This window comes from Parus major, chromosome 6 (genome assembly GCF_001522545.3).
Source record: "Parus major isolate Abel chromosome 6, Parus_major1.1, whole genome shotgun sequence".
NCBI classification, from domain to species: Eukaryota; Metazoa; Chordata; class Aves; order Passeriformes; family Paridae; genus Parus; species Parus major.
The window spans coordinates 2,405,122-2,425,901 of NC_031775.1; the positions used below are offsets into that span (position 1 = coordinate 2,405,122).

General features: G+C 47.8%; 1 protein-coding gene across 3 annotated transcripts in view; it reads left to right on the forward strand.

The window, feature by feature from the left end:
* Positions 1–1,686: 1,686 nt before the first annotated feature.
* Positions 1,687–20,780, forward strand: part of SGMS1 (sphingomyelin synthase 1) — an 87,624-nt gene continuing 68,530 nt past the window's right edge. For 2 of the 3 annotated variants that reach the window (XM_033515471.1, XM_019007275.2), the window contains exon 1: positions 17,872–18,185. The gene's annotated coding sequence lies outside the window, so the exon portion shown is untranslated. Of the gene's footprint in view, positions 1,766–17,871; positions 18,186–20,780 lie in introns of those variants that run through there. The other variant, XM_015633266.3, reaches the window with a different exon arrangement.

The window sequence follows — 20,780 nt, forward strand, 5'->3', positions numbered from 1 at the left end:
ATGCCTGGGAGAGGGGGAGCTGGATGTGTGGCTCTGCTATCTCCACAATCTCCTGGCTGGAAAAATGCCTGAAATACGGGAAAAGTTTTAATCAGACCTTGCAGATCTTCCCACGCTGGGAACCAGCCTCAGCACACGCAGGAACTCCTCTGTGAGCACCAGGAAATGATTTTGACCTTTTGGCATGGAAAAAACTCAGTTTAGTATTAGAAGTCACAATTTGTGAAGTGCAAGGTTTGAAACGGGTGTTAGTGCTCACAAAATTTAAGCCTCTTTCTATCTGGAGATGGTGACACCCAGGGGCTGATTTTAAGATAAATTGTCCTGTGACTTTATTTTAACTGTGATTTTATCAGCACTGACTGACTTCTCACATTTCCAGAGCTGACAGAGAACTGAAGCCCAGTGGCCACTAGAACTCATGCAGAGTGAAATAAAGGCAGATAGCAGAGTTGCTCCAACACCCTAGACTCTGGTTTTGGGGATTTTGGACCAGACGTGTTCATCCCAGTCCAGGATCCCAAGGGAATTCTCCCCAATATCCCATCTAACCTTGTCCTCTGGCAGTGGGAAGCCATTCCACCTTGGCTTGGCACTCTTCTAAAAAAATCCCTCTCTGTCTTTCCTGTAGGATTTCTTTAGGTACTGGAAAGCTGCCAGACGGATTTAGGAGGAGAACCCACACCCTGCTACACCTCAGCTGCTCTGAGCAAGCTTACATTGATGCCAGAATTTAGTATTTTGGGGGCACTACATATGCTCAGAAGGGTTCAGGGTGGCTTCTTTGAGGCAGACCTCGAGGGCTGTGCTGAGTCCTTTCGTCCCCAGTCCAGGAAGGACACTGAGGGGCAGGGAATGGAGCTGGGGAAGGGGCTGGAGCCCCAGGAGGGGCTGAAGGAGCTGGGAAAGGGGCTCAGCCTGGAGCAAAGGAGGCTCAGGGCAACCTTCTGGCTCTGCACAACTCCCTGACAGGAGGGGACAGCCAGGGGGGGTCGGGCTCTGCTGCCAGGGAACAGGGACAGGACAAGGGGAAACGGCCTCAAGCTGTGCCAGGGGAGGCTCAGCTTGGACACCAGGAGGAATTTCTCCATGGCAAGGGAGCTCAGGCCTTGGCAGGGGCTGCCCAGGGAGGTTTGGAGTCCCCATGCCTGGAGGTGTCCAGGGAAGGGCTGGACGTGGCACTCAGTGCTCTGGGCTGGGGACAAGGTGGGGATCAGACACAGTTTGGACTCTGTGGGCTGGGAGGGATTTTCCAGCCTCAGTGATCCTGGGATTCTGTAAAACACAGCGAGCAGCGGGCTGCCCCTGCGCACCCCAGGCTGTGCTGGGCAGCGGGGGGCTGTGGATCCCTCCGGCAATGGGAGTGGGAGTGGGAATGAGAATGGGAAAGGGAATGGGAATGGGAATGGGAATGGGAATGGGAATGGGAATGAGAATGAGAATGAGAATGAGAATGAGAATGAGAATGAGAATGAGAATGGGAATGGGAATGGGAATGGGAATGGGAATGGGAATGAGTATGGGAATGTTGAGGCGCAGCGCTCCGCGGCAGGGAGGGACGGGCACAAGATGGCGGCGGGGATGACACGGCGGTCACGTGGCGCGCGGTGCCCCCGCCCCGCCCGCGGCCGCCGCACGGGACACGGGACACGGGAACGGGGTACTGGAAACGGGACACGGGGAGCGGGCTGGAGCCGCCGCAGCGCCCGGGGACCCGCCCGGCGGCCGCACCCACCCGGCCCGCACCGAGCCGCGGCTCCGCACGGTGAGTGAGCGGCGACCCAGCGGCCTCCGGCTCAGCGCAGGCCCGGGGGTGGCGGCGGGACGGGACACCGGCGGTGACAGCGGGGACGCGGCCGCCGCCGCCGCCGCCCCGGCAGGGACGTGCCCCGGGGGGTTCCGGCTCCTCATCGAGGCGGCGGCCCCCGCAGCCCCGGGGGATGCGAGGAGAGCTCCGGCCCCCGCAGCACCGGAGGCTCCGAGGGGGCTTCGGGCTGCTCAGCTCGGGGGTCTGACAGAGCTTCGGTCCCGCAGCACGGGCGGATCTGGGCCCCTCAGTCCCCGGGGGCACCGGGAAGGCGCGGTCTGCTCAGCCCTGGGGAGCTCTGGGACCCGCAGCTCGGGGGCTGCGGCCGTGGGAGCCCACGGGAGCTCTGTGCTCTACCCGGGTGAGCTCCGCATCCCCAGTTCGGGGGGCTGCAGCCCTGGGCTACCCGGGAGCCCGGGCTCGGGGGCTGCAGCTGGTCCCGGGGGAGCTCTGGGAGCCCGAGCTCGGGGTCTGCAGGTGGTACTGGGGGAGCTCTGGACCCCCAGCTCGGGGGGTTGCAGCCCCTCAGCCCCAGGACCCAGGAGAGGCTCGGTTCCCCTCAGCCTGCTGAGGTCTGTCCTCTCCTCCGCAGGGTGTTGGAGCGGCGGGTCTGGTCCTCCCTGCCCCCGAGGCTCTGTGGGCACATCTGGTCCCCTTAGCTCAGGTGGGAGTGCGGGGGGAGCCCGCTCCCCTCAGCCTGGGGGCTCCAGTCCCTCTGCTGGGATGGGAAGGCAGGATGCCCCCTGCTCCAAAGGAAGCTGGACGCATCTGCTGTGAACGGGAGCAGACCCATCCCATCCCATCCCATGGAGGGCTGTAGCAGTGATGTTAGAGCTGTGCTGCCTCGCTGGGAATGAGGTCTGTGGCGTGGCAAGGGGGTGATGGCTTTGTCCCCCTCTTGGGAACGAAGGGGCTGGGGAGCAGAACGAGGGTGAAAAGGAGAGAGCTCGCCACCACAGGTACCCTGGCAGGAGGGTGTGCTCCCTGTTTGCTTGTGGAATGGCTTGCTGATTGCCCGGCTGCAGTATTTGGATTTTTTCAGGGTGTATAAGGCATGGGGCTGTCTTTGTACTGTGTTCCTCCTGGAGGCCCTGTTTTGATCAAGGTTTCTAATTTATTCTGTCTTGTGTGAAAACCTTATTAAAGAGTGCCTCGGTGCCTTCAAGGCACCATAAATACACGGAGAGAAGATGGGAAGAGAGAGAAAAAGATTATTATTTGTAAAAAATGGGAGCTCTGCCATATTGACATGGTGCTGCTGAAGCTTGCTGATGCAGGCAGCCTCTCCTAGCAGAGCAGCACTGGGATGTCGATGAATGTCCTCGTGTCACTTTGGCTGATGGTGCAGCCTGGTGTGACAGCAGGATTTGTAGTGATGCCTTCAGACTCCCTTTTCCCACGTGGCTGAAAATGCTTTCTTGTTGGCTTCTGTGCCCAGCTGTGAACCAGTGCGAAACACAGAACCAGTACAAAACGCCTGGCTGAAGTCAGTGGAAGTGGTTTTGGGATTGGGCTTGGCTGCGTTTTTTTGGGGAGTAGATGTTGTATTGGAGTTGCGTTCTGGTCTGTTTTGTGTAGTATTTTGTGGGTGTTAAAATTGCTCCAGCTTTGTGAAGTTGTTCAGAGTCTGCAAAGAGAGGGCAGTCTCCCTGGTTGGTGGCAGACAAAAGGTAAAGGCTGCTTTTATCATATGGGTAGTAAACCCCCTCTAAATCCAGAGAGATTGCTGTGATCTTTCTGAGTTTTTGGGCATGTGGAGCAGAACTAAATTCAGCTCAGATGCCTTTAGACTGCGTTTGTGATCTGTGCAACAAATGGTGATTCCCGAATTATTACGCTTCTTTCTCCTTCCACATTATCAACCTGAGAACATGTTAATTAGCTTTTAATGTGACACTTACAAATTTAATAAATCCAAGTAGGTGGATGATTTTTCAGGACTTGGAGGTATTATGAGTGTTATTTGACTGCTCAGAATTAATGCTTAAAAGGAAGTGATTTGTTGTTTTCCATGGATCTCATTGCTTCTCTCAACACTGATCAAGCTTGAATAGGTGCTACTTTTAATTAGATAATTCTTGAGTTTTCTTGAACTGAACCCATGCATTATGGGTGATATTGACTTAAAAATTCTTCCTTCTTCTGGTTGCTGCCTCTCTGCACCGCTCAACGTTGGTTAATTGGTGCACTAAATATGGGTGGCCTGGGACTTACTCGGATTTAAAAGCAATTTCAGCCTGGCCGTAAGGAATGGTTGCGGAATTAAAGGCTTTTTAATTGGGGCAGCAGGACATCCTGGAAAAAAAAAATGCTCAAAAATAATCCAGACCCTTGTTGGGGAAAGGGCCTGTTTGAGTAACAGAATAAATCCATATAGCAGCATCAAAAAGCGAAGGAGTGCTGCACACAGGCCTGAAGGCTGCTTTTGTTGGACATGGCACCTGGTCCCTGTTTCCTGGGGTGGTTTGCAGGGACTTGTGCAGGGCAGAAAGGATTTTCTAAGGCTGCCCAGCCAGGTAGGTCCAGGCTGTTCTTTGCTGAAGTGGAGCAGAGCACCTGAATGCTATTTCAGTCATGATTCAAATGCAGCACATCAAACCCAGCTGTACGGGGAGAAAGCGCTCTGAAGTAGAGGTGAGCTTAAAATGAGCTCAAAAACCTGAGTTTTTTAGAGGTTTCTGATGGTCACGAACTGAGCTCCCATGTACTGTCAGTTCTTTCCAAAGGATTTTGGTGTCCTTGGAGGCTTTTTGGGTGCTGGGCACCAGCACACAGAGAGGGGCAGGAGCTCTCTGGAGGGCTGCTGTTCTGCATGGAATCTGCAGCTTTTAATCCAGCTTGAATTCCCAAAGTGTGTGGTGTGACATCATTAAGTTAATAATTAAGTCCTGTCCCCCTCCTTCCCCAAAATGCTGGGGGAAATGCAGAAGACTGAGGAACATGTGATACCTACTGGCTTTTGGGGATGATTTCATCCTAGTCATATTTTATTATTTTGAAATTCTGCTTAGCAGAGGCAGTGTTTGGTGCAGGTGTGGCTTGGTGGAAGGTGTCCCTGCCCATGGCCGTGGGGTGGAAAGAGATGGTCTTTGAGATGCCTTCCAGCCCAAACCATTCTGGGATCCTCTGATTTAAACATCTCTAAAATATTTGTCTGCATTGTTTCTGATCTTATCAAATGTGGTGTTGTAGTTGAGGGGAGAAAAAAAACCCCAAATTTTTGAAAGTAACCTATGAGCTTTGTTCTGATAGTCCTTGATCAAGAGCTGGAAAGAGAAAAGAAAACTTAATTTTGGAGACTGTCACATGTTTCTTAAAGAAATGCAGTTACTGCTGTTGCTGGGCTTTACAGTTGACTCATCCAAATCAGGGGAGCAAATCTAGAGTGGGACAGATGTCCTGTTGATGTTTTCTTCCTGTGCTGCTGCAGTCCTGCTCTGCTGTCCAACTACACATGCACAATCAAAGAAAACCACTAATAAATCCTTATTGGGAAAGCATCTTCTGTAGATTTTGCTTGTGCTAATTTGCTTAGATTTAAATGCACAACAAAATAAAGCTCCCTCTGCTTAGATGCTTAGAGTCATGACTCTAACACTTTTTTTCTCCTTGACTTCCCAGCCTGGTCTGCCTTCTGTCTCCCTGATTTTGAAACTGCTTGAAGGTAGCTTTTTCTGTTTAAATGGAATTAAGGCAAAGCATTTTGCCAATTGGGGAAAAAAAAGGACTTGAAGGAATCTCTGAAGTCCAGTAGCTTTGGGTTTTTCTAGTGCAGGAAAACTGGCATCTTCCTTAGCAAGCTGGGTGAGGCACAGGTGTGGTAGCAGAATTCTTCAGGTGGCTTTGCTGGACTGGCTTTTTGGGGTGCTGTGGGCACTGTCACATCCTTATTAGCTGTGTGGGACAAAGCTTGGGAATTTTATCCCTGCTCTCTGTGTCTGGGGAGCAACACACAGTGGGGCTGCATTGTCTAAGCCTTCATCAGAAAAAGTAGGAAGAAACATAAGTAAAACCAGGGTAAATCCTGTCTTAAGGACTGAAAGAGCCTTAAAATTGCCCCTTTCTGAACAGGTGGATCTGGAGAGGAGAGCTTTTGCAGCCTTGGCTTAAGAAGGATTTTTAATAGCTGTCATTTCCTCCTGTCCACTGCAGCCTACCTCTTTAATTTCCTTTACTAAAAAAGAGCATTGCAATTGGGAGTGTTTTACAATTTCCCTTGCTGGTCCATTAGTGTATTAGCTTAGCTCCGTGTGTGTTGAATGCCACTAAATGTCACTTGCAAATTTAATGTTTGGAGCACTGAGATTTGTGCTAATTGAATTTAAAGTCTTATACTTGAATTTGTTAAAATGGCAGAGTCAGACAATTGAGATGCTTTAATGGGAGAGTTGGAGGAGCACTTGCAAATCTGCTCTTGTGAGTGAATCCAACAGTGCATTTGTGTAGATGGAAGGGGAGACCCTGAGCAGACAGATAGAGTTTGGTGGGGTTTTACTGTCCCTTTGTACATTACAACGTGGTGACAGCTGGCAAAATCCACTATGTTGAAAGTCTTAATGCTTGACATCTGCTCAGGGTCATTGTTGACACCAACTTAACCTTAAATACTTCTGTAAAAATGGTAAAGATTATAGAGCCTTTCAGTTCAATTTAAATTTCTGCTTCTCCAGCCATAGTTTTAGGCACTGCTGGAGAAAGGTTAATTGTTTGGGCTGTTGGTCTTCAAACTCAGTTGTCTGTGTCTGTCTTCTGGGTTTTTTATTCAGGACATTAGCAACTTCTGCACCTGAGAGTTTGTTGTTCTGAGAGGGGCTGGGGGTTGTTTGGGGTATTTTTTGTTTGGCTGATGTTTTCTGTAGGGGATTTTGTTGTTACTGCTTTTGGGTTTTTTTTGTAAAACAAAAACTGTGGCATTAAACACTTCTTTATTCTTAACTTCAGCCAAATACCAGCCCATGATTGGATAGACACAGGAAAGGACACCTTACTGCTGTGCTTTTTGTGAGTGTTAAAGTGTTAAAGAATTACCCTTGATTGGAGAAGAGTCATAAAGACTGGTCCTTGGCTTTCCAAGCGGTGTAAATCTGTCTCCTTAGATAGCCCAGTGCTTTTAAGAAGTTTATCTGGAAACACTTCCATTAAATCTCCTGATACCAGGCTTTGACCTTCTGCCACTGAGCTGGCATTTCATACAGGCTCCTGGCATGAGCTCTCCTGCCACTTTCAAGTAAAATTTTATCAGGCATTGAAAAGTTTGACTCTGCAGTCAAGCACTGTGCCAAAGCTGAAAAAGCCCTATTTGTACACAAAATGGATTTTTGCTTGCTAGGAGGGCTGGGGTAGTGCTTCAGTAACTGCAGGAATGGCTTTGAATCTACATAGTAATGAAACAGCTCCATCTAAATCGAGCGTCTCCTCCGCTCTCAGGTCTGCTCTTTGTCTTCTGTGTGTCCCTGCATGGAGTTTTACGTAGTCAGGTTATATTGCTCTGGAAAACTTTGTCAGGAAAGTTAATTCAAAGCTATTTGAAAGGCTTAAAAATGTCTCTGCTGTTAGAATGATGAAAAAGACCTTGAAAGCGCCTTGAGAGCGATTGCTGCCGGAGTACCTGCTTGGCCACGAGAGTGGTGAGCTGCTCCTGGAACCTTCTCTGAGACAGCACTCCAGGGTGTCCTCCTTCAGTGCTGGCTGCCACAAAATCTGTGGCTGCCCCCTCCCTGGAAGTGTCCAAGGCCAGGTTGGACAGAGCTTGGAGCAACCTGGGATAGTGGAAGATGTTCCTCCTCATGGCACGGTGTGGAATGGGTTGAGTTTTAAGGTCCCTTCCAACCCAAACCATTCTGGGATTCTGTGGTGCATCAGGGCTGAAAACCCACTTGCTTTAACTGGGAGGGAAAATCCAGCACTTTGAGGTGATTGGGGAGCTCAGGGTGAGCTTTGCCCCTTGCAGGGGGTGCCAATGGCCTGTGGATGTCGAATGTCTGGGGAATACATTTTTAGTGGAATAAGAAAGTAAACCAGACTTGGAGGGAAGGGAGAGGAACAGCCATGTTCCAAAGTGCTGAGGTTTGGGGTGCTCAGAAGAGGCAGTGGTGGGGAGGTGACATCCAAAGCAGAGCTCTGAACAAAGCAAGAGTGGACAGAAAAGGGTGAGTGCAAGAATGTGAAGATGCCTGCTAAATGACTCGACAGAACATGTTGTTCCCTTTCCCCTGGGTACTTCTGGGATGTCAGGATCCATATTTAATGGAATCATGGTTTTATGGAGGCTCTCCACCCTGGGAGAAGCTTGCCTTTGCCAAAAGCAATACTCAGTAATGGGCTGGGGGTTCTTATCTATTCTCCATGAAGCACTGCAAAAACCTTATTTTGCAGTAATGAACAATTACCCACAAATTAACAAAACTCTTTGTCAGATATTGACTTTGTTTTTCTGCCTGTGCAATTTCCTAATTCATTTTTTCTCCCTTTCAAAAGATAAATAGATGGGTTATCAAAGGCCATTTCAAAAACAAAAACAGGGCCCTAAGCACATTTATTAGAAGGGGATTATTTGAGTTCTGATGGTTTGTTCAGCATTCCTTTGCCTGCAAGAAAATGAGTGTCTGTGCTCATGAGAAGACACAGACCCATCCAGCCACGTGTCTTGTATCCAAGAATTACAATGTTTTTGAGAGGGAATGCTAGAGTTCAGCCATGGGTTCAGCAAGTCTAAGTGACTGGGAGGATACTTGTGGAGATGACAATCACAGGTAAATCTACATTACTTCCTCCTGTGAGCAGGACTAACCCCAAAGAAGTGTCAGGTTTTTCAGGGTCCTTCCGGGGTTTGAAAATGTCCATGGAAGGAGATGGGCTGCTTTGGGTAGAGGGGTTCCCACCTGGTGTGGGGAGATACCCTGCAAGCTTGATTCAGTGCCAGGAGGAGAGGGAGGAACCTGAGACCCAGCTGATATTGGATACAGGTGCACAGATTGATGCACTAAAGGCTATTAGCTGTCTTCTTCTCTGTGCCTGGCCAGCTGAGATGATGTTCTTAATGAACTATTCCTTAACTGTCTTAACTTCTAACTGCTGCTCCTTAACTCATGGTCCATCAGGGCACAAGTGAATTGAGCAACATCATTTATAACTGTCTACAGGGAACTTTCCTTGGCCACTTTATTGAGTGGCTGCCAGTTTAAAATCCTTTTATGATTCTTCCTGTTAGATTTCTCCTTTGCTAATATTGTACTTAATGCAAACAATCTCCTTTAACCTCTTAACTTTATAATCCCCCTCACACTGTAATTGTGCTTTAATGCTGCCCATTTGTAGTTGGATATGAGAAGATATTTAAAATAATTGTCCACTCTACAGACTGTTGGTTGACTTAATAGATTGTTTTGTCTTTTGCTTGTTAACTCCCTGGAGGTCTTGTTCCCACATTCAGAACATCCATTTTGGTCTTTCCAAGGTAAAAGGTTGGAAAGCAGACTAGAAATCCTAGGGAATGCTGTATTTCTTCACGTGGTTCCACTGTTATGGCTGTGTGTTGAAATTCAGCCTGCAGGATGTGATGTCATGCTAATAAATTAATGACTTGTGTTTATATGAAGATTGGATAATAACCCAGGCATGGGATAATAACCCAGGGAGCACTTGGCCCTTGTGCTCTAAGCTTCCCAGAAATTGTGATGTGGATAAAGCTTTGCCTTCGTCTGTCTTGCTGCACTTTTCAGCACAAGTGTTATGGGGTGGGAGCTTTGTATTTGTGCAGAGACACCCTGACCCCTTGCAGAGGGGGCTTGGACATGTGTTCCTGACAGATGTGGGGACACGAGCTCCCAGCCTTTGCAAGGTGCAGATTCCAAACTCTGTGTTCACTGTGCGTGCAAAACTCATCAGAGATGAGCTTGAAGGTTCCTTCCAGCTCGGTATGGAGCCATTCCAGCATTCTGTGTTCACTGGAAAAGAGCTGGTTGAATTTCCCAGTATGATTGTTGCCAGTGTGTTCCTCTGTGAGGGAGTGGTTGTGGTGGCAGGGTGGCTTGTGGCAGGCAGAGGCTCCCCACCCTGGCAGCCAGGGCAGGAGTGAACACCTCAGAGCTGTAACCTCTGATCCCTATCACTGAATCCCCACTTTCAGGTTCAGATTTCGTTCCCAGAGAAGTTTGGAACATCTGTTCAAAGTGAGCTTTCTGGGCCGCTTCAATTCTTGGTTGTCAAAGCTCTGGTTTTTCTTCCTTCACCTTGACTATATATTCCCAGTTTCCAGTGTTAAAGGGTGTTCCATGAGGTTTTGGAGATGCGCTTTGTGGTTTGACTGGCAGGGTGGGGCCTTATCAAGAGGGAAATAACAACACTGAGGGAAACAGCAGCACAGGGAATAACGGGCTTCTTTCAGGTCTGGGTCATGCAAAGCATTAATGATATTTTCTGCACCCCTGAAGTGGAGTAAGTACTGCAGTGACTCTGTCAGCTGTGTCAACAAACTTTGTGTTTGGGACTGACATATTGATGAGTTTTATTTTTATTTAAAAATGAGAGGCAGCTGAGGGTCTGCAGTAGACTGAACTGAAGTGGGTCTTGCTTTTGGAAGTAACAGGGGGAAACTTGCTGGTGGTGAGTAGCCAGTGCAGTGACAGGATGTGTGCAGACAGCTGGAAATGCTCAGACTTGCTTGCTTCCCAGTACTGTCCTGAATTAGGATAGTTGGGACAGAGCCCAGTGCAGCTTGTGGGGTGTATTTCAGTGGAACATTTGCTCACCAGACTGTTCCCTGTTCAGTTAGTGCTACTCAGTGTTGGAAAGAAGTACTCTGGCATCGTGGAGTCTCTTTGCCTGGGATTGCTGGATCTGGAGGTGCTGGAGTCTCTCTGCCTGGGATTGCTGGATTTGGGGGTGCTGGAGCAATGCTTGAGGGCAGAATGGTGGTGTGGAGTTCTTGCACCCTTTTGTCTTTGTGTTGTTGATGGTCATGGAAGAGGCCCCACAAACTTCAGCTGGAAGGGAGGAAAAGTCCATTTATTTCCACAGACACTGCAAAGTGAAGCGTGAAGAATTTGGAGAACTGAACATGCTGATCCTGCTGTCTTTATAGCCTTAAAAGTGGGTGAAGAATTAAAATAAATAGAAAGAGGAGTGGTTTCTGTAGTGGCTTCTGGTTCTGAGGATTTGTTTCCTTTCCCGGTCTGCTTTAAAAACATTTCCTTTTTCATAAAAGCAGTGAATTACTCCATGGACATTTATGTGAAGGGACTGCTGGATGCTTAATAACCTACTTATTTTATTTAGGCTGTACTTTTTAAAAATAAAGTGTTCAAGTCTGGCCCTTAAAAGACAGATTGTCCTGCCTGATTGTCTTGAGCAAAGTACCTTTCTGGTTTTAATTGGGGTTTTTATTGCTATGATTTACAGTGGCAGGGTGAGGGCAGCACCGTTCCTGCAGTGCCTCAGACAAGTGGGAAGAGGAGAAGGAGCAGAGCTATTCCTTATCTGGACACTTTCTTAGGTGCTTACAGAGCTGTGTACTTAAATAATTCCTCCGTGTAAGTATCGATGTGCAGCAAAGCGACACAGTTTTAAGCACAACGTTTAATAGAAGCATTCTCAGCATGACTTTGCAAATATTCCCAAGTTCAGCTTGCCACCTCTGGTGCTGCCTCTTGTCATTGGAGTGAGGGAGGTTTGTGCAAGGCTCAGAAATGCAGCTAAAATCAGACACTTTGAAATCACCTCTAGGTGCAGTCCTTCCCTGGACTGGTCTGCTCGCTGTTCCTCTGTGTCCATTCCCATGTCCTTGTGTCCAGTGCCACCTCTTCATGTCCATTCCCACATCGTGGTGTCCATTCCCATCTCCCCCTGTCCATTCCCATCTCCACAGGCCCTGTGGGCCCCACGTCCTGCCTTGCTTTGGGAACCGCTGCGCAGCATTTGGGGTTTTTGGTAAGGTAGAGGGGAATTTGGCATTTCAGCACCAGCTGCCTTTGCCAGGTCAGCCACTCTGTTTGTGTGTGCTGTTCCCTGTGCTCAAAATGCAGGAATATTGTTCTGGCAAGCGTTGTCAAACTTGGATTCTCCTGTCATGTGCTGATGCAGTGAATTTCCTAGAAACTTCAGGGAGGGGATGAAAGTGATGTAGATAGTTTGTAACAATTGGTGATTCAGTCATTGAAGCATAAACTGGATTTTTAATGTTCTGAAGAAGGAAACAAAGCCTGGCTTGGTAAAGTCAGCATCAGAAATTTAGGGGCTGTGTTGATTTTTCTTTTTGTATTACTGTTTATGGAGAATATTTTATTTTTCCCTTAATTAAACCTCTTTTACAACGTGTGTCAGTCCATCTTAAATCATATGTAGGAAGATCTGTGTCTGTATCTGATGAGGGCAGAACTTTCTCCTGCTTTTGGGACGTCAGCTCCCCTTTTTGGGCTGGGTTGTGTCATTCAGGTTGTTATTCATCCTTCCCCCTGTCAGGCTGTTGAGCAAACTTCCAAGTGCAGGGTCGTAGGGGACAGGGACACCCCTCCAAGTGCAGGACCGTGGGCATTGGGACACCCCTCAAAATGCAGGATTATGGGGACTGGGACAGTCTTCCAGGGAATACTGGGTCACCCTTCCAAGTGTGGGTTGTGGGGAACAGGGACACCCCTCAAAGTTTAGGACTGTGGGGACTGGGACACCTCTCCAGGTGTGGAGCTGTGGGGATTGGGAGGATGCTTTGCCATGCTTCCTTCCCCTTCGTTTAAGATCCAAGACACTGAGCAGACCTGCAAGGGAGAGCAGGGAGGATCCTCATCCTGCTGGTTGTCACAGGACGTGTCTGGCTTCTCCCCAAGCTGGCTGTGATGAGCCAGCATAGAACTGGAGGCATCCCAGTGCTGCTCCTGCCCAGGTCACAGGTGTCACTGTGCTGGCTCCCTGTGACCTGCTTGCCCTGCAGGACATCCCCCTGCATGTTTACATCCAGAAGTGCAGCCAGGATCCCATTTCCAAGGTCTGCTTTTCCTGAGGCTGGAGTCAGGGATCAGCATCCCCCCCAGGGGCAGGGCAGGGAGGGGAGAGCTGGCTGAAATTCCAGCCGGGGGTGGTCCCATTCCAGTAATTAGGAGGAATTAATTGCTTGGCCAGAGCCCCAAGAAATTGCAGATGGCTCTTAGAGGGATGGAACAGATTCCTGATCCAGAGGCGTGTCCAGTTTTGGGGAGGTGGATCCAGAAACCAAATTTTTTGCCAGATCCGAGGCCAACTGGCTCATCAAATCTGCAATAGAAAAGTTTCTTTTGCTGAGAAATGGAATGTCTTGTACTGCTGATATTTCTAATAATGAGGGAGCTTAGATTTCTTGCTTATGTTGGGAGCTGAAAACAGACAATCCTTGGTTTGGGCTGTTCCACAGAAATGTGGACAAACAACCATTTTCAAATGGGTTTGTTTATTGTCATGACTTTGGTGTTTTTATGCAGTGCTCCTCTTGGTGTTATGTTCTTGTTACCCTTTTGAATAAGGAGTCTGTGCGTTCCAGGGAAGGTCTTTTCTACTGATAGTGACTCCTTGCTTCTTAGCACAGGATTTGTCTGCAGCCCCAACCGCGCTTTCCCATTTTATGGAAGATTTAGCTCAATTTCCCACCCTATTTTCTGTTAATTTTTAGCTAAAATATGTTGCTTTGTTCAGGTCAGATTTGCAGATACATTTGTGGAGCTCAGTTTTTCTCTTTCCTGCCAATGTAGTGTTTTTGCACTTTTCATAAATCATCTGAGGAACTGTTGAAGCTGGAAGAGGCTGTTGGGTGTTTACAGAGCTAATGGAAAACTTGAGTAAAGGATGCTTTGCAGGAAATGGCCTGTCAAAAAGGGAAGTAGTGCAAAAGGCAGTTATGTTTTCCTTGTTCACAAGACTCCTTTGGAAGAGATTATTAATCCCTCACATCTGTGCAGGTGCAGCCTTCAGACTCCCAGCTCGGTATTTTTAACAGGAGCAGGCCACAGCAGGGAATTGCCTCCCCCTGTTCCAATCCAGTATTTTGGTTTCTTCAGGGAATTTGTGTGTCTTTCAAAAGCCACAGTTTGGTAACTGGGTGTCAAAGTTTACCACAGAAACTTTCAGGAGGAGAAGGGGAAGGCAGCTCCTGCTGAAATACCAAAACCACTGCAAAACCAAGTGTGAAAGTTGGGGTGGGGTGGTGGAATGTGAGGATGCTGAGAGGGAATAGATGGGACTGAAGGGGTGAGAGTTAAATCACAATCTGATTCTGTTCAAAGTGAAGGTGTGTGTTCACTAATTGCAGTTGTCAGGATTGAGCTATTGCTTCCATGGGGGGAAATCCATGGAATTCCAGGAAAGCGGTGGAATTCCAGCCAAGCACCCACTGCAGAATAGCCAATAGGACTTTGCCAGGTGCCAGATCTCATGCTGAGCATGCATGGCCAGGTTTGCCTGTCCCAAAGGGCTTTTTCCATGCAGAAGGCAGAGCCTGAGCTAACAGAGCACTTTCCAAAGCTAACTCTGAAAGGATATATTTTTTTATATGGAATTTCTACTTGTATACCCATCAAAGCCTGGGAAATGACCAATCCTTACCATTAGTTTACCTGCACAGGAGGATTGTTTCAGCAATGCCTGGAAGAAGCGGGATTAAAAAGCAATTACTGTAGCCTAGCAGGGGTGTGTTGTCCAGAGAATACCTTTTCCAAGTTAAATTCCTTCTCCAAGTTGATGGCTTTGAGGCCAAGACAGAGGGTAAAAAACTTTCAGCATGTGAAACAAATTTCTGCTGCAAGTTATGGGAAACCTCTGAAAGCTGACATAACTTCTGTAGCTGGGAGTTTCAATTTGTTGAATTTATTTTGCTTCCTTAGGGCTCAGCTGTACTTGTTTTGTTGAGTTAGTTTATTTATGGACACATTGTGCTGTTTTCCCTCAGGGATGACCTCTCAACTCTAGCAAGTCATCTGCCACTTGTTAATGTTGGTGTTAAGCCTGTTTAAAATCTCTTCCTGAGATTTAGGCGTCTTTTGTATCAGACTGGGGATGTATGAGTGGTCAACACAGAGCAATTGCTACTCTCATAGCTGCTTTCCAGACTAATTAAACATACCTGATTGTCACAGGTGTCATCTTGTAACTTCAAATGCAGCAAATGAGTCAAGCACAAACCCAGCTTGAATTCCTTGCCCTCAGTGTGTTTGTGTGCAGGTGGCTCATTTATTTCTTTGCAGTGGCCAGAAGAATCTCTTTTCCCAGGACACTCAAGTCAGTGTCAGGAGATGAATGTTTCTGCAGAATTTGATGTGTGGGGCAGCTGAGGGCAAAGCCTCACTGGGAATTTGAGGTCTGAGCATGATATTCTGGCAGGAGCTTTGCTGCTCTCCTGCAGTGTGTTACAGCCACGAGGGAATAAAACACACCCAGCACATGGAGAGCAGATGGATGCCTCTGGACAGCCAGGGAACAGGCTGTTTGTGGAATTTGGGAGCAGGCTACACTCCAGCCGAGTCACCTCTGCAGACCCACCCTGGAGTTCAGTGCTCCCAGAGGGCAAGTGTGGATTGGTTTCTGTGCCAGTACCTGCACATGCTGCCTTCCAGCTCCCTCCTGCTTCCCTCTGATGGGGAACATCAGAATGGGAAAAAACAACACGTCAGACAATTTAAATGTAACAGGAGAAATGCTGCTTCACTTCAGCTGCACTTAACCCCTGGCTTTAAGTGGCTGTGAGAGGTTTGTGAGACGTGCTTGATACGTTTAAGAAACCAGAAAACCTCGCTGTGAGAGGGGAGGAAAGAAGTGCAGCAGAGCTTCAGGCTGCTGAAGGCTCTTCTAGGTGTGCATCCCTTCCTTGCTTGCTGTCTGAGGTGAAAATGGGCTCTCCAGCAAGAGGAGCTGCTTCAGGAAGAGGTGTGCTTGGTAATGGTTTGCTGATTTTTCCTTAGCTTGGCTTTCCTGCCTTGTGCAGGACTTGCTGCCCAGCTCTCGCTGTGGAACTCTTGCTCTGATGCACACCTGTGGTGTACTGGTGTATTTGGTGATTGCCTTTGGTTCGAGTAACTTGGAAAGGAATTTCACTGACTTCTGGGTTCTCATAGCAGAGATTTCTTTGCTCAGCCACCACTCAGGAGTCACCTGCTCAATATTCCTCCCCCATACCTGACCCAGTTTGTTCAATCCTGTTCTTTCCCTGTGAAGCAGGAGACAAAAGAGTACCATTTGCTGTAGTTCACAAGGCTCACAGATGCATTTAGGTTTGAAAACACCTCACAGACCATGGGGGTCCAAGCTGTGCCCACTCCTGACCTTGTCACCAGCCTGGAGTAACCTCCCTGTGTGGCCCCTGCCCACTCTTTCCAAGAAGAAATTCCCCCTAATGTCCAACCTGACCCTCCCCTGGCACAGGTTTTAGGATGGTGCCAGGCTCTGTAAGCAGCTTTTGCCTGCTGGGAAGCCACATGAGAAGGTGACATAGATGTGCCAGTACATATCTTGGCTCCAGAAATACTAAGTGTGAGGTGAAGGTGTAGCTGTTTTAATAAAACATGAAGTGGAAATGTCTCATTCTTGGTGTTCCCAAGTTTTCTTGCAGCTGTTGTGCCTGTGCCCATCCTTTCTTTCCCTCCTGCATCAGGGGTTATGACTTAAAAATAAATTGTGTTGTGCAGAGGAGCGGGAAATGAGACAGCACTGCTGATTTCAGGTTTTATTGCTCTGAGTGTGCCCTGTGCTGAAAGACTTTCTGCTGGTCAGGGAACTCCAGCTGGGGCTGAGCAGCACAGGCTGTCATCACCCAACTGGGACTAAGTTTATGTTCTTCTGCTCTCTGGCCTGCTGTTAATCCAGACCCCAAACGAAAAAAAAAAAAAACAACCAGGATTTGGAGTAGGCAAAAAGGTTGTTACAGTTTTCCTGAGGTGAGGATAACCCTTGTAAATCTCTGAAAGGGAGTGGAACACATTTATTTGCTGTGCTGCCATGCTCTGCAGTGGCTTGGAAAGGTCTGGGGTGAGATGGCCATAAACTGCTCTGTCACCAATTGAAACCACTCAAAGGGCACTGCAGTGGGGTTTGCTCTGCTTGTGGTAGATTGATGACTTCCTTGGACTAACTGGGACAGTTGTGTCATTTCACTGGTGTTTGGAGAAGAAATGGAGTGGACAGCAAGGCCTGAAGGTCACTTTTGTGTTCCAACCTCTTTGTCTACTTCAGTGTTGACGTTAAATTCATCGGTACAGGGCACAGCTTTGCCTGTTGCTCTTTGTGCTTTGGCAGCAAGGATGGAAATCTCTGTTTCAGCTGGCAACTGGCCCCAGCTCTGGTGCTTCTTGATTGATGACTTGTGTGTTTCAGAATTAGGCATTCTCTCTCCACGGGTCTGGAAAGTGTCTTTGGACAAAGAGGGAGAGGGATCTCCTTTTTAAAGGTGATGGGGCCTTGTGAAACGTGGTGGTGCTGTGTGAGCCTTTTGGTGACAAGCCTGCCTTTCTGCCCCTCCAGTGCTCTCAGAGGTGCAGGACAGTTCTTTCCCCTCCTTTTAAAATTTCCCTTAAACTAAGCCTCGAGGATCTTGTGTGACTTCCTGATTTTGTAGTCTGTACCTCAGGAAGTATTGGAGTTGGGTTGGTGTTGTTGCATTTAGGCAAACCAGGTAATTTTGGCACTTAGCGTGCTGGGTGTAACTGCTTTTCTCCCAGGTGTAAGAAAAGAATGGGAAATAAAGCCTAGTTTGAAATCACACCAGGCAAATTCCAGCTTGGAAGACAGTAGGAGTAAGTGAAGGTCCGTGTGGAGTTTCTGTTTATACTTGGTTAATTCTACTTTTGCGGTAGACAGAGATAAGTTCATCGATTAATTAGGCAATTTATGGATGTAAGGAACTGGTGCAGAACCAGCTGGTGGTTGGGAATTCCCTGGCAGGGGGAGGACCACAAAACCATATCCCAAGGAAAACATAGATCTGGAGCTCTGGGATGGTGAGCCTGTAGATACTGATAAGGAGACAGCATGGGGAAGTGCATGAATTGATAACTGCTCCAGAACCAGTAGAGTAGGAGATAACTGTCCCCTGCCCTCTCCAAAAGAATTCCCCAGGCTCAGTAGCCTGGCCTTGGCAGCAGGGTCCAGCACATTTTATTTCTTCTGCTGAAACAGGGATTGTGTCTACAGCAGCTTTTAAATGAGAAGAGCTTTGAGCTGGAAAATGAGCGGCTGCTTCGCTGCTTTTAGGCAATAACGTTCTTAATATTCCTGTCTTCCAGTCCTGTTCCCCTAGGATAACTGGGATGAGCTGAATTGTGATTGTTGTTTGACTGTTGTGCTTTTGCCTCTGGTGACCACTGTGGTTGATTCCTCTTGTGTTAAACAACAGCCTTGCTGAGTGCTTGGGGCAGAGTTGTATTTTAAGGTGGGTATGACTATTTTAAGACTAGAGGACAGCAGGTGATCTGCAGGCTGGCTGGATTTCACTCCTGCAAGGGAAATCGTGGGCCAGGCTGCAGGGAAATCATTTTGATAGTGGTTTCCTGGAGCTGCTTCCTGGGAAGACCCCGTAAGGTTTTTCCTACTGCTTGATCAATTATGTGCTCTGAAAAAAGTGAGCTAGACAGAAATGACAGCCTTGCTTCATCCTCAACCTTGCTCTAACAACCCTTTGCTGCCCATTACTAAGAGATTACACTTTTTGTTTTGCAGCTTTGCTTTAGTAAAATAGTCTTTCATAGCTGGAAAGCCTTAAGGAAAAAAGTTTCTGGCAGTATCTGTAGGAGTTGCAGTTCTTTGCTGTGCAAATGCTGAAATCTACATCTTGCTTTAATGTTTCTCAGAGCTAAAATATTTTTGGATAAACAAAGCATTTCACATACTGTTTAAAGTGCTTACAGGCAACCTTTACCCCCGGAGTGGAATGCAGCCATCAGGAAAAGTGCAGTGGGAACAAGGACCTCTAACAGAGTTGATGGCCAGGAGTGGGATGGAGTGGGGCAACGTGTCATATCTAAATGCTAATTTTGATTGGCATATCACATTCCAAGCCATTTTTTGTATGAAAAATTGCTGGCATCCATAACCAGATTATTTTTTATTTATGGAACAGTCTGCAGTCATTTTTTTCTCCCCCAAATTTCCACTGGATATTGCTGGGTAAGTAAGTAGGAGCAGCTAGAAATGTGCTGGAAAATGGTAGTGTGGCATCTTAAGAATCATGGAGGAACCTACTGAGATAAAGTCTGCTTTGCTTCCAGGGAGAAGCACATTTCTGGTATTTGCTGTTTTACAGTAAAGAAGTTCCAAAGTCTCTCCTACATGTTATTGCAGAGGGGAAGAGTTTTTCCCAACCTGTTTTCTGTGAGAGAGCAGACTCTAGAGTGTGTTAGGCAGCAGTGTAAACATAGCTGCATGGCCTGGGAGCCAGAAACAAGGATTTCTTTGCACCCCCTCTGATTGGGAAGGGTGGGATGGGGCAGGAACTGGAATCCCAAGGAGTGGGCAGTGGCACGTAGACTCCTCTCTGTAGGGACCTGTCTGACTCCTTGCCAGAGAGTGTTGTGGATACAAAGAGTTTCAGTGGGATCAAGTTGCAGGGAGTGGGGGGAAGCTGAGCAGCTATTGGGATGAGAGATTCCCAAGGGGTTACAAAATCCGTGTTTAGGAAGCTCCTGGAGCTGAAAGTAGCCAAAGCCTCAGGCAGAACCCTGTGTGGTACAGGGCAGTTTAGCTGCTCTTAAAACGTTGATTTAACTGCTACAGCTGAGCAGCTTTGAGGGTTAGAGGTTGGCTAGTGGTTTTTTTGCTTCTTCTCTGTGTTTTTGCTTGTTTGGGGTTTTCCTGTTGGATGGGGCTATGAAGGAAATAAAACCCCCAAAGCTTGGGGTGACTGACTTTGAAGTAATAGTGGAGGCAAAACCCTGACTTTTCATTGAGTGCTACCAGAGGGAATCTGCAAAAAGTCGTCCCTGGTCTTGGGTGTGCTGTCTCCTTCCCAGAGGTGACATAGGGGCCACATTTTCCCTTTTCCCATTTTTCAGCCTTTCTTTGATGGAGTTTCTCTGGCCAGGAAGGTGAATTGCAAAGGTTAAAATGGGATAGCTGCCCATGTGCTCCATGCCTGGTATATTGGCTATATATACTGGAAATCAGTACAATTGCCATGCAAATCTTCACTTCAGATGAGACCCACATATGGATGGAATGATATTTTAAGAGCTCAAATAAGCCTCCCATATAAATTTAAGTGCCTGCAGAACATTTTTTATACTCAGAAGATCTTTTTAACTGCTGCAGTGACTTGGGGAGAACTGCTTGGGCACATGGTGAGGTATTTGCCACTTGAGCAGAATGTGTTTAGGTTTGTTTTTTCCCCTTTCAGTGGAGCTCTTGGGGTGCTTCATGGAGCAGGTTGTTTTCAGTTGTCCTGAGAGGTATCCCCTGGCCTCCCTGCCCAGGAGAACCACAGCATCCTTATGGAATTGTGGAATTGGCCGTGCTCCACGTGTCCTTGGAGTGAGCTCCGTGCCTGTGGTGACGCAGGGTGGCCAGCAAAGGAGACATTCAGTCACCAGCTCAGGATTGTGTTCCCCCTGAGTCTGGACTAATGCTCTTAACCCTGCTGGGGCTGTAAGAACAGCCAGCAGATCTGGGCTGGTGCCCTGCTCATTTCTTGTAGTCTCTGCAGGCTGTAAATGACTGTGTCTCTCTGCCCATCCTCCCTTTGGGATCTGCAGGGATCCCTTTGGGATCTGCAGGGAAGCACCAGCAGCCATCCTGGTCTCTCTCCTCCTTCCCAGGCCATCACACCACTACTCTGCAGGAGTCATGTTCCACTTAGTGAAGTCTCATCCTCATAGGAATTCTGATGTTAAAGCTTAAAAATCTTATGGTTTCTCAACTCTCTGAGCCACGAAGCCCTTTTTTTCTGAAGCAATTATTGTGATTTCTGTCTTTGCAATGGCTGAGTCTCAGCTATTACCTGTTAAAAGGTGGGATATGTCTGAGGTCCTGTTGT